The sequence below is a fragment of the Canis lupus genome, chromosome 8 (assembly GCF_003254725.2).
Source record: "Canis lupus dingo isolate Sandy chromosome 8, ASM325472v2, whole genome shotgun sequence".
Classification (NCBI taxonomy): domain Eukaryota; kingdom Metazoa; phylum Chordata; class Mammalia; order Carnivora; family Canidae; genus Canis; species Canis lupus.
Genome location: NC_064250.1, coordinates 13,552,493 through 13,565,171, shown reverse-complemented (window position 1 = coordinate 13,565,171; position 12,679 = coordinate 13,552,493). Strand labels below are relative to the sequence as shown.

Here is a 12,679-nt window from a genome sequence, read left to right as displayed (position 1 = left end):
TAAAAATTCTTAAAAAAAAAAAAAAAAAAAGATTGATTTCCTTATTTTAGCGAGAGAGAGTGGGAGAACAGGCAAAGGGAGAGAGAGAGAGAGAGAGAGGATACTCAAGCAGACTCCCTGCTAAATTCAGAACCTGACTCAGGGCTCGACCCTAGGACCCTAAGATTATGACCTGAGCCAAAATCAAGAGTCTGGCACTTAGGGACGCCTGGGTGGCTCAGCAGTTAAGCATCTACTTTCAGCTTAGGCCGTGATCCCGGGTCCAGGATTGAGTCCTGCATCAGGCTCCTTGCAGGGAGCCTGCTTCTCCCTCTGCCTATGTCTCTGCCCCTCTGTGTGTGTCTCTCGTGAATAAATAAATAAAAATCTTAAAAAAAAAAAAAAAGAGCCCTGCACTTAACTGACTGAGCCATCCAGGTGCCCCTCCCCTGCTAAAATTCTTAAGTAGAGGAATCTGATTGGCCCAGCAAGCTTGAGTCTGCCCAATATTTTCCTCTGACCCAATCAGTTGTAAGATGGGTTTACTGTCCATGATAGAAACTGAGCTTTGGGAGACCCACTTATCTGCAGTGGGATAAGTAGCTCTAAGAAAATGGTAGCAATATCATTATAACAAACATCTCAGCTTTTGCCATATTCAGATTTTCTTCTATATGCTGTATAGGAATTTTTTTTAGTATTTTATTTATTTATTCATGAGAGACACAGAGAGAGAGGCAGAGACATAGGCAGAGAGAGAAGCAGGCTTCAGGCAGCGAGCCTGATGCTGACTCCATCCCAGAACCCTGGGATCACAACCTGAGCTGAAAGCAGACACTCAACCACTGAGGCACCCAGGTGCCCCTGTACATGGATTATTTTAAACCTTATTGAACCCTTTGAAATAGGGGTACTTCTTATCCCCATTTTAAAGAATGAGTAACCTTGGGGACCCTGGGTCACTCAGTCAGTTGAGTGTCCAACTCTTGTTTCAGGTCAGGTCATGATCTTATGGTCATAAGATTGAGCCCCACATCAGGGTCTGCACTCAGTGGGGAGTCTGCTTGAGATTATCTCTCTCTTTCTCTCTCTGAGCCTCCTGCTGTGTTCTCTCTCTCCCAAATAAATAAATGATTTTTTTTAAGGAAAACCAAAAAACAAAAACATTTAGGAAAATATTCAAGGTTCACAATAGTTAATGCAAAGCTTAGATTCACACTCAGGAAGTCTAACTTCAGAGACTATGTTATTGTTGCCATATTACATATGAGGAAAGTAGTGCAGAGAGAGAAGATGGCTCGTCCATAGTGACTAGTTGCAGCGTGAGCATCTGACCACTGGAGACTATCCCCAGAACCCATATCCGTCCTTACCTATTACAGGTGAAGAGAGAGTGGTGATGGAGGCAACTCCTGGACCAATCTTGAAGGATGAATAGGATTGGGAGAGGCAAAGATGAGAAGTTGGTTCAGGCAGTGAGATCAGAAAAGAAACTTATACCACCTATACATACCAAAATCTAGGCAGCTCCTCTTTCTAGACCAGACTGAGCTTTGAGTCTTTTCACCATACTGAGAGGGAAAGTTCAATGCCATAAATCAAAAGGCCTCCTGAACCCACCATTTTATTCTCTGTGGAACACAATGACCAAACACTGTTCACACCCACTCCTAATTTGGAAAGCTTCATGTTTCTTGAACTCTTGGGCCCAGTTATTTCTGAGCAACAGTCCCAAAGGGATAGACATGCCCAGGGCCTATGGCTGAGTCTCCATGGGGTATTTCCAGGCCTTTTTCCCTGGGAGCTGGAATTATTCCCTGATCGCTGTATACTTCCTTTCTTGGGACTCGTATGGCAGAGGTTGAGGCCCCCGCCCAGGCCTCCCAGGACTTAACCCCATTAGTCTTTCCTGGACAATGGTTCTTACCCAAGTACTCTTAGATCCTAAACAAAGGGATAAACCACTCCTAGAAACTTTAAAGCAAGAGGGTGAGACAGCAGGTTTTCCAAACAAGGCACAGGATCTGTATACATTACTCATCCTACTTTATGCAAACATGCAGGTATCTTTTCAGAAAAGAATGCAGTGACATAAAAATAAATAAATAAATAAATAAATAAATAAATAAATAAAAAAAGAATGCAGTGACATTTTGAAACACCTTCTTTAAAACTGTGTGTAAACTCTTAAGAAAGAAATTCCCCAAAGTCACTTCATTCTCTTTTTATTTAAAATATTTTATTTATTGATTTAGGAGAGAGAGAGTCAGAGATAGCAACAGAGAGAGTGAGAAAGAGCACTAGCCGGGAAGAGAGGGAGAAGCAGGGTCCGAGGGGGCTTGATTCCAGGATCCCTGGATCCTGACCTGAGCCAAAGGCAGACGTTTAACTGAGTCACCCAGGCTCCCCCGTGTTTTTTTTTTAATTGAGATACAATCCACATACCTGCCCAATTCCAGAACATTTTCATCATTGTAAGAAGAAACCACATATCCATTACAGTCACCTTCTATTTCTCCCCTGACCCTGCCCAGCATCTGGCAATTGCTATTTACTTTCATGTGTGTAAAGGAACTTTCATGTGTGTAAAGGAACAATTTCAATTTATTCTGACCTTTCTCCTTAAATAGCACATCAGGTAAGAACCGGAAGAGCACATTTGTAACAAATGCTTTATAAAGCATCTTTATAGGGGCACATGGCAGGCTCAGCTGGAAGAGCATGCAACTCTTGATCTTGGGGTTGTGAGTTTGAGCCCCATATTGGGAATAGAGATTACTTAAAATAAATAAAAATTTAAGAAGAAATCAAGCACGTTTTAGAAACCTGTTGATAGTCCCATGGAACTTTTTTTGAAAGCTTCTGTTGCCCCTTCCCCTACTCATGCTCTCTCTCTCTCTCTCTCTCTCTCTCTCAAATAGATAAATCTTTAAAAAAATAAAAAGTGCTCAATCCAACTGCCAAATTGAAATTTCATCCACGAAACCTCACCTGGTATTCAAAAATTATAGAAGCCACTTATGTCAGCATAGTGAATGTAATTGTCAACATTAAGGTTAATTATCTATTAGTCAACCAGAAGAATGAAAGGACCCAGTTCTTAAAGTTAAGGTAATATGACTGAGAGAAGACAAGGAATTTCTAAGCTCCTGAATTCAACCTTTAAAAAATGAAAACATATAGTATTGATGTCAGTGTGAGTAGAGGGAGTATCCAAAAATGATTTGAAATTGCTAAATCTTGTTTTTTGGATTAATCATTTTTTCAGGAGACATCTTGGTTCATCAACATTTTTTGCAACAATTAGACTTTAAAAAAATATCCCAGCTTACAAAATATAGGGAAAAGTGGAAGTGAAAATGCTTCACACACACATAGCTGCATGCACATGAAGAAAAAAGGAGAAAAGTCCCTAGAGAAGTAGTAGAATGTCTTAGAAGTGTGGCTTTTATTCTGAAGGCAGAAATTCTAACTAGAAAAAAAAAATTCTTAACAGAGAAACAACATAATGTTTGTGGCATAGAGTCCAACAATTTTTTTAAAAGATTTTATTCATTTATTCATGAAAAACACAAAGAGGAGAGAGAGGCAGAGATACAGGCAGAGGGAGAAGCAGGCTCCATGCAGGGAGCCCAACGTGGAACTCAATCCAGGTCTCCAGAATCAGGCCCTGGGCTGAAGGCGGCGCTAAACCGCTGAGCCACCTGGGCTGCCAGAGTCCAACAATTTTGTTAAATCTTTTAAAATCCTTTTTTTCTATGGTCTAAAAAAACACAGCTCTATCTTATGTCACATGATAGGTATATTCTTGAAAATCTGAGTAAAATGTAGTTTTTAGAAATTAAATATTTTAGATATTTGGAAGTTTTCTGACTTAAAAAATATCAGGGGGCACCTGGGTGGCTCAGTTAATTAAGCATCTGCCTTCAGGCTCAGGTCATGATCTCAGGGTCCTGGGACTGAGCCCCACATCAGGCTCTCTGCTCGGCAGGGAATCTGCTTCTCCATCTCCCTCTGCCACTCCTTCTGCTTGTGCTCTCACTCTCTCTCTCTCTGTCTGTCAAATAAATAAATAAAATCTTTTAAAAATATATCAGAATGATGTCTGGGTAAAATTCTTCTGACAGGTAATAAACATTAGGGCTCTTAGCCTGCTCCACTGTGCCTAAAATGCAAATAAAGTCATTACACCAGATATTTTATTTCTTTTTTTTTCAGATATTTTATTTCAAAAACTCTTTTTTTAATTTCAAAAATTCTTTGAAAGATTTGCACTCTTTATTTCTGATTTTCTTGTAGGGTCTGAATCCTCAGGTGAAATAATGGAATATAACAAAAGATGAAAGAAAGTATATGGTTCCCGCCGCTTGGCCAGAATTCTAAGGCTTTCTGCAGAGATTTGAAAAATGGCAAGTATCAGCATTTTCAGTTCAGCATCCTTGGCTGTGGAGTATGTAGATTCACTTTTACCTGAGAACCCTCTACAAGAACCATTTAAAAATGCTTGGAACTATATGTTGAACAATTATACAAAGTTCCAGATTGCAACATGGGGATCCTTGATAGTTCACGAAGTTCTTTATTTCTTGTTCTGTTTACCTGGATTTTTGTTTCAATTTATATCTTTTATGAAAAAGTACAAAATTCAAAAGGATAAACCAGAAACATGGGAAAACCAATGGAAATGTTTTAAAGTACTTCTCTTTAATCACTTTTGTATCCAGCTTCCCTTGATCTGTGGAACTTATTATTTTACAGAGTATTTTAATATACCTTATGATTGGGAAAGAATGCCAAGATGGTATATGCTTTTGGCAAGATGCTTTGGCTGTGCGGTGATTGAGGATACCTGGCACTATTTCCGCAGAGGCTCTTGCATCACAAAAGAATATATAAATATATTCATAAAGTTCATCATGAGTTTCAGGCTCCATTTGGAATGGAAGCTGAATATGCACATCCTTTGGAAACTCTGATTCTTGGAACTGGATTTTTCATTGGAATCATGCTTTTATGTGATCATGTCATTCTCCTTTGGGCATGGGTGACCATTTGCTTGATAGAAACCATTGATGTCCATAGTGGCTATGACAGTCCCCTGAACCCTTTAAATCTGATCCCTTTCTTTTTTTTTAAAGATTTATTTATTTATTTATTCATGATAGACAGAGAGAGAGAGAGAGAGAGAGAGAGGCAGAGACACAGGAGGAGGGAGAAGCAGGCTCCATCCTGGGAGCCCGACGTGGGACTCGATCCCGGGACTCCAGGATCGCGCCCTGGGCCAAAGGCAGGCGCGGCCAAAGGCAGGCGCTAAACCGCTGAGCCACCCAGGGATCCCCTAAATCTGATCCCTTTCTATGCTGGTTCTCGGCATCATGATTTCCACCACATGAACTTCATCGGAAACTATGCTTCCACATTTACATGGTGGGATAGAATTTTCGGAACAGACTCTCAATTCACTGCCTAAATGAAAAGATGAAGATTGAGAAAAAGATGCAATAAATATCTCATCTCCACCATCCTGAAAGCACACGCCTTCCTGAATTGAAGCGAATAGCTAACCTTGCTTCTGCGGAGCAGAAATAAACATGTGTCTTGGCTGCTAAGTGATACAAAGAACATTAATAACCTTTAATTATCTTCCTAGCGGGAACTTTTTCTACTTTACATAAAAGTTCTGTATGTGTAGAAATAAGTAAATCTATAACGAAGTATGATTTTCGTGAGGAGGTTGTAAAGGCCGTGTTGCTAACCTTACAGAAAGGTTCTAAGTAATGGAAGAAGTATCAGTCTGTCTTTCCCCTGTAACACCAGAGGCCTGAAGCTAAGATGGTCTTTAAAATCTTGTAAATATATAGTGGCCATTTCAGTATCTCTTAGCAGGGTGTTGGCCTCATATTGAACTTTAAACATTTTCTAGGGATCCCTGGGTGGCGCAGCGGTTTGGCGCCTGCCTTTGGCCCAGGGCGCGATCCTGGAGACCCGGGATCGAGTCCCACGTCGGGCTCCCGGTGCATGGAGCCTGCTTCTCCCTCTGCTTGTGTCTCTGCCTCTCTCTCTCTCTCTCTCTCTCTCTCTCTCTCTCTCTCTGTGACTATCATAAATAAATAAACATTTTAAAAAAAAATCCAGGAAGGTATTTAAAAAAAAAAAATTAAAAAAAAAAAAAAAAAAACATTTTCTAGAATTTGCCTAAACATCCAAGTATCATGGGTCGAACCATATGGATCGACAGTGAGAGTGAGGCGGCCAAATCTGGAATAGCCTGCCCCAAGAACTTCCACTCTGGTCCTGAGCTGACAGGTTTGGGGTGATTCTCCTTCTTTGAGAAGCCCTTTCGGATGGCAATGTGCTACTGGTATCTATAAATTAAGGCGTTTCTGAATTGTCATAAATGGGATATTTTAGTCTAAATGTTTTCAGGTTACTTGAATTTTTTAAAAAAAATTGAGCTTTATTTCTATTTACCCTTTCATTTTTGTATATCAAGTTTTCATTATACTTAAAACTGTATCTTGAAACATTGTGAACTGACTTGCTATATTTGCACTTTGAACTATTGAAATAGATGTGATTTTTTTTTGTCTGAAAAAAAAAGAAAGAAAATATATGTATACATAACTCCATTCTCCTAAAGCATTTCACATCTGGGATTAGGGAGGTAGGAAATCTTGAATTATTTGAATATTATTATTTTAATTTTTCTGACTACTTATGAGTGTCACATGTTAGGCATGTCCCTATATTTCTTGCAGGTTTATATCTTCTGCCTCTACTGCAGCTCTATGGTGGAGGAATGAGGTCATCAAATCATCAATATTGAAATACAACTTAGAAATTATTTAACAGGGATCCCTGGGTGGCGCAGTGGTTTAGCGCCTGCCTTTGGCCCAGAGCGCGATCCCGGAGACCCGAGATCGAATCCCACATCGGGCTCCCAGTGCATGGAGCCTGCTTCTCCCTCTGCCTGTGTCTCTGCCTCTCTCTCTCTCTCTGTGACTATCATAAATAAAATAAAAATGAAAAAAATAAAATAATAAAATAAAATAAAATAGGTAAAAGAAAGTGTGCTAGACTTCAGTTTAATAATCTCAGCTTCTAGGGATCCCTGGGTGGCGCAGCGGTTTGGCGCCTGCCTTTGGCCCAGGGCGCAATCCTGGAGACCCGGGATCGAATCCCACATCGGGCTCCTGGTGCATGGAGCCTGCTTCTCCTTCTGTCTGTGTCTCTGCCTCTCTCTTTCTCTCTGTGACTATCATAAATAAATAAAAATTAAAAAAAAAATAATAATCTCAGCTTCTAAATAGAGATTCTTCCAAATAGAATTAGAGGTACTGACATTAATCAATAAATCTGCATGTGCCCTGGGGTCAGGGTTCTGTAGAGATTTTGTCACTTTTTCTCTTGGCCCTTAGGCACTATGGTCAAGATTAGTTCAGCAGATTCACTACTGGTACTGATTCCCAGGTCCGAATCCCAGAAAAGTGGGAGTTGATTTTTTCCTCTAAGAGTAATTTTCATCTCTGGAACATTAACTTTTCCACCCTCATTCTCCTGAGATATGACTTTTTTTTTTTATCTTCTATATATGATGTCTGTGTTGTTTACTTGCTTATTGATTTATTTAAATAAGGTGTGGTTTGCTTTTTTAACCCCTAAGTTATGGGGGAGGATCAAGGAGCAATGAGATTGACAAAGTGATTTTTGCTTATCGGATGTAGTACATTAACTTAAGTCAGTAACATTCGATCTAAAAACTTACTAGAAAAAAATATTTGTGGATAGTTATGTACTTGGGATAGGTAGTATCTTTCTTAGTATTATCACTGAAATAGAAGGCTAAAGGAGAAGAGAGATAGATCTAAGTACATTAAATTTAAAAATTTGGGCAGCCCAGGTGGCTCAGCGGTTTAGCGCCGCCTTCAGCCCAGAGTGTGGTCCTGGAGACCAGACCTGGGATCGAGTCTCACGTCGGGCTCCCTGCATGGGGCCTGCTTCTCCCTCTGCCTGTGTCTCTGCCTCCCTCTCTCTCTCTCTCTGTGTCTCTCATGAATAAATAAATAAAATCTTTTTAAAAATAAAAAATAAATAAATTTTAAAACTTAAGGTGTCAAAAACATCATACTGTAAAACTAAAAGGCAAAGTTAAGACATGAATCTTTATTATACCCAAAAAAGGCTTTTTATCCTTAATATAGAAAGAGCTTTCAAGTTTTCTGGGTGGCTCAGTTGGTTAAGTGTCCGACTCTTTTTTTTTTTTTAAGATTTATTTATTTATTTTAGAGAGAGCGCATGATGGGGAAGGGTAAAGGAACAGGGAGAGAGAGGAAGAGAAGCAGCAGGCTCCCCACTGAGTGTAGAGCCCAACTGCAACTCTGGGCATTTAGTGGGGCTAAATTACACAACCCTTAGATCATGACCTGAGTCAAAATCAAGAGTTGGACACTCAACCGACTCAGCCACTGAGTTACCCAGTGCCCAACTCTTGATTTTGGATCAGGTCACAATCTCAGGGTCATGAGATTGAGCTCCATGTCAGACTCCATACTAGGTGTGGAGCCTGCTTAGAATTCTCTGCCTCTGCCCCTCTCTAAATAAATAAATAGCTTTGAAAAGCAATAGAAAAAATAGAGGCTAAGACCAGAAATTCACAAAAGAAGAATTACTAATATCAAATTAACAAGGTTCAAAGTCATTGGTCTTTCAAGAAACACATGTTAAAACAATGAGATTTCATTTTTACCTGTTAAATAAATTATTCAATAAATGTTTTCTTTCATGCCTACTATGTGGCAGGTACTGCACAAGATACAACTGATACATTTACAACCATGTTGTATTACTACAACCCCTGTAGGAAAATGGTATAAGGGAAAATGAACACTTCATACAATGTTGGTGGGAGTGTAAATTAGTACAACACTTCTAGAGCATAATTTGGGAATGTGTATTTAAAACTTTTGACATAATAATCACACATCTTAAAAATAATCAAGGATATTTCCAAAGATTTAACTATTAGGATATGTTTCAAACAGGTACCTGGATGGCTCAGTTGGTTCAGCATTTGCCTTTAGCTCAGGTAATGATCCTGGGGTTCTGGGATTGAGCCCGAGTCTGCCTCCCTTCTCAGTGGGGAGCCTGCTTCTTCCTCAGCATCTGCTGCTCCCCCTACTTATGTTCTCTCCTTCACTCTCTCTCTCAAATATATAAACAAATAATTTTTTTAAAAAAAGAATGTGTTTTATGCTTTTTTGTTTTCAAGTAACAAACCAAAATATAAACAATGTCAATTTCAACAATGGGGTTTGGTTAAATGCATTGATATATCTAGCTGATAGAGTATTATACAGTTATTAAAATTCAAGCTGAAGAATAGAAATATATATAATAATATGACATAACACTATAAAACACGATCTTGATTATGTCAAAAAAGGGATCCCTGGGTGGTGCAGCGGTTTGGCGCCTGCCTTTGGCCCAGGGCGCGATCCTGGAGACCCGGGATCGAATCCCACATCGGGCTCCCGATGCATGGAGCCTGCTTCTCCCTCTGCCTGTGTCTCTGCCTCTCTCTCTCTCTCTCTCTCTCTCTGTGTGACTATCATAAATAAATAAAAATTAAAAAAAAAAAAGATTATGTCAAAAAAGTACTAGATGAGGGGAGCACCTGGGTGGCATAGTTGCTTCAGTGACCAACTCTTGGTTTCAGCTTGGGTTGTAATCTTAGGGTCTTGAGATCAAGCCCCGAGATGGACTGAGGGCTCAGCGGGGAGTCTGCTTGAGATTCTCCTCTGTCTCTGCTCCCCTCCCCCTACTCATGCACAATCTCTCTCTCATGCTTGCTCTAAATAAATCAATAAAATAAAATAAAAATATTAGATGAGGCATATGCATGGGAAAACATTTAAAAGCTTATTTGCCAAAGTATAAGTAGTGACTATCTCCAAGTGCTGGATTATAAGTGACTTGTTTTGTCAAAGCTATCATTGCTGGACATTGGCAATGAACCAGAGCTTCCAGTTGGCCATACAATCACAAGGCCATACAACCATTCTGTACCCATGCAACCATTCTGTCTTTCACTTTCAGTACAGAATTCAATGAATATATGAGACAATCTACACTTGCTGTACTTTGTGTTGGATGATTTTGCCCAACTGTAGCCTCATATAAATGTTCTGAGCATGTTTAAGGTGGGCTAGGCTAAGCTACGATGTTGAATAAGTTAGGTTTATTAAACATATGCTCAATTATGATATTTTCAACTTATGATGGGTTTATCAGAGTGTAACACCATCATAAATTGAGGAAGATCTATATTATGCCTAGAGACCCCTTATTTCTTGATTTTTTTTTGTTGTGAGATAAATTTCTACACTGCTCAGTTTATTTGAATTGATGTTTTCTGTTACTTGCAGGTAAACACATCCCAATTAATATAATTCGAAAAAACAGAGTTCAGCAATCTTCCTAATTCTGTTGTAGCATAACTCCCAGGGAGGAGGCAAGAATTAGGATCCAAAGGTTGTCCAAATGTGCTCGCTTTGGCAGCACATATACAATGGTTGTCCAAAACAAAAAATGATCTAGAATTTGAAGAAGTGAGGAGTTGGTAAAAATACATTTTGGTGAAAACTTCTTTGATCAGAACATGATAAAAGGAATTAAACAGTTTTCTTCTAAATCTAATTAAATAATCACTATTTCATATTTTAAAATGTTTTCTTCTAGAAAAATACTTGGGTTTTTTTTTCATTTGTTTTTAAAGATTTTGTTTATTTATTCATGAGAGACACAGAGAGAGAGAGGCAGAGACATAGGCAGAGGGAGAAGCAGTCTCCATGCAGGGAGCCCTATGTGGGACTCGATCCCAGGACTCCAGGAACACGCCCTGGGCTGAAGGCAGGCACTAAACTGCTGAGCCACCCAGGTGCCCTAATACTTGATTTTTTTGTTTGACAAAAATGTTCAAAGCAAATACATTTTTTGATTTTCAAAATTTAAAAGTGACTTTATTATTCTCTAAAAGTTTATTCTTCTCTAAAATCTTCCAATACATTTGATTTTGAAGCACACTATTGGGTATCTAATCCCAATTGTAATATTTTATTTTCATGTAGTTAAATCTATATAAAGTAATCAGATTGCAATTTTTGCTCAAAAACATAATTTGCTCATGAAATTTATATAGAAAAAAGAAAAAAGGAATTTATATAGAAGTAGGCAATCTCATAAAAATCTATTAAAACAAGAAGAAAAATAAATCATTTGGTTAAAAGTACTAGGGAAGCAGCTCCTGGGTGGCACAGGTAGTTAAGCATCTGACTCTTGATTTCAGCTCAAGTCATAATCTCAGTATCCTGGGATTGAGCCCCATGTCAGGCTCTATGCTAGGTGTGAGCCTTTCTGGGATTTCCTCTCCCTTTCCCTCTGCCCCTCCCACTCATGCTGTCTCTCTCTCTAAAATAAATAAATAAAACTTTTAAAAATAAAAAGTACTAGACAAGTAGTTCAGCTTTAATATCTTCTTTATTTTTATTTTTTAAGATTTTATTTATTTATTCAGGAGAGACACAGAGAGAGAGGCAGAGACATAGGCCGAGAGAGAAGTATGCTCCCTACAGGGAGCCCGATGCAGGACTTGATCCCGGGACCCGGGATCACACCCTGAGCTGAAGGCAGACGCCCAACCGCTGAGCCTCCCAGACGAACTTTGATTTATTTTATAAGTAGCAGAAAAATCTGTTATGTGAGCTGATTTTAATTTCTTTTCCTTTGTTTTTTGTGGGTTTTTTAGGTTTCTTGAAAATACTTTTTTTTTTACTTTCTTTTCCTTTGATATGCCTTAAATTCTGTAATTGCTTTTTTGATACTTGCTAGTATCAGTTACTGATAATTCCTTCTTATCATTTACAAAATATAGTTTGAGACCTTTACCCGGATAGGTAGGCTCAGGTATTAATGAATAACTTTATTGTTTCATGGTTGGGTTCTCTATTCATGTGAGTTTTCAGCTATTGATTTTCACTGCAGTGATTACTAAATGTCCTTGTTGATAATTTTATTTGGCTACTTATATTTTAAATCTTGTTTTTCAGTAGTGAATTCTTTTTTTTTTCTTTTCTTTTCTTTTTTTTTTTTTTTTTTTTTTAGATTTTATTTTATTTATTTATTCTTGAGGGACACACAGCAAGGGGCAGAGACACAGGCAGGGGGAGAAGTAGGCCCCTCGAAGGGAGCCTGATGTGGGACTCAACCCGGGAGCGGGATCACACCCTGAGCCAAAAGCAGATGTTCAACTGCTGAGCCACCCAGGTGTCCCTAACTAGTGATTTCAAAGTTTTGACATTTGATAATTTGAGTGTTTCTGGACTTGGCTTAAGTGTTGAAACTCTTGGTTAATGATCAGAGACATTTAGGTGGTCCTAGGTGGCTCTTCTCAACCTTTGTTCGCAGGAGACACTTGCCCCTCCTCCTAGTTCTATGCAAAGCCTACCCATTAATTGTAGCTCCACTCCTCTCTCCATCTAGGAAGAAGAGTTCTACAGGCATTACCTTCAATCCCAAAACAAATCATTAGGAAATATTAGCACTTTTCATCAGCAACAAATTACCAAAACATTCCTCCTGACACCTCATCACACTACACTGACACCACATGATGCCTCATGACTCTCAGTGAAAAAAACACTAC

The 12,679-nt window shown here is 38.9% G+C and overlaps 1 pseudogene; it reads left to right on the top strand.

The window, feature by feature from the left end:
- The first annotated feature begins 4,346 nt into the window (after nucleotides 1-4,346).
- LOC112657200 (methylsterol monooxygenase 1-like) lies at nucleotides 4,347-5,101 on the top strand (annotated as a pseudogene).
- The last annotated feature ends 7,578 nt before the right edge of the window (nucleotides 5,102-12,679 follow it).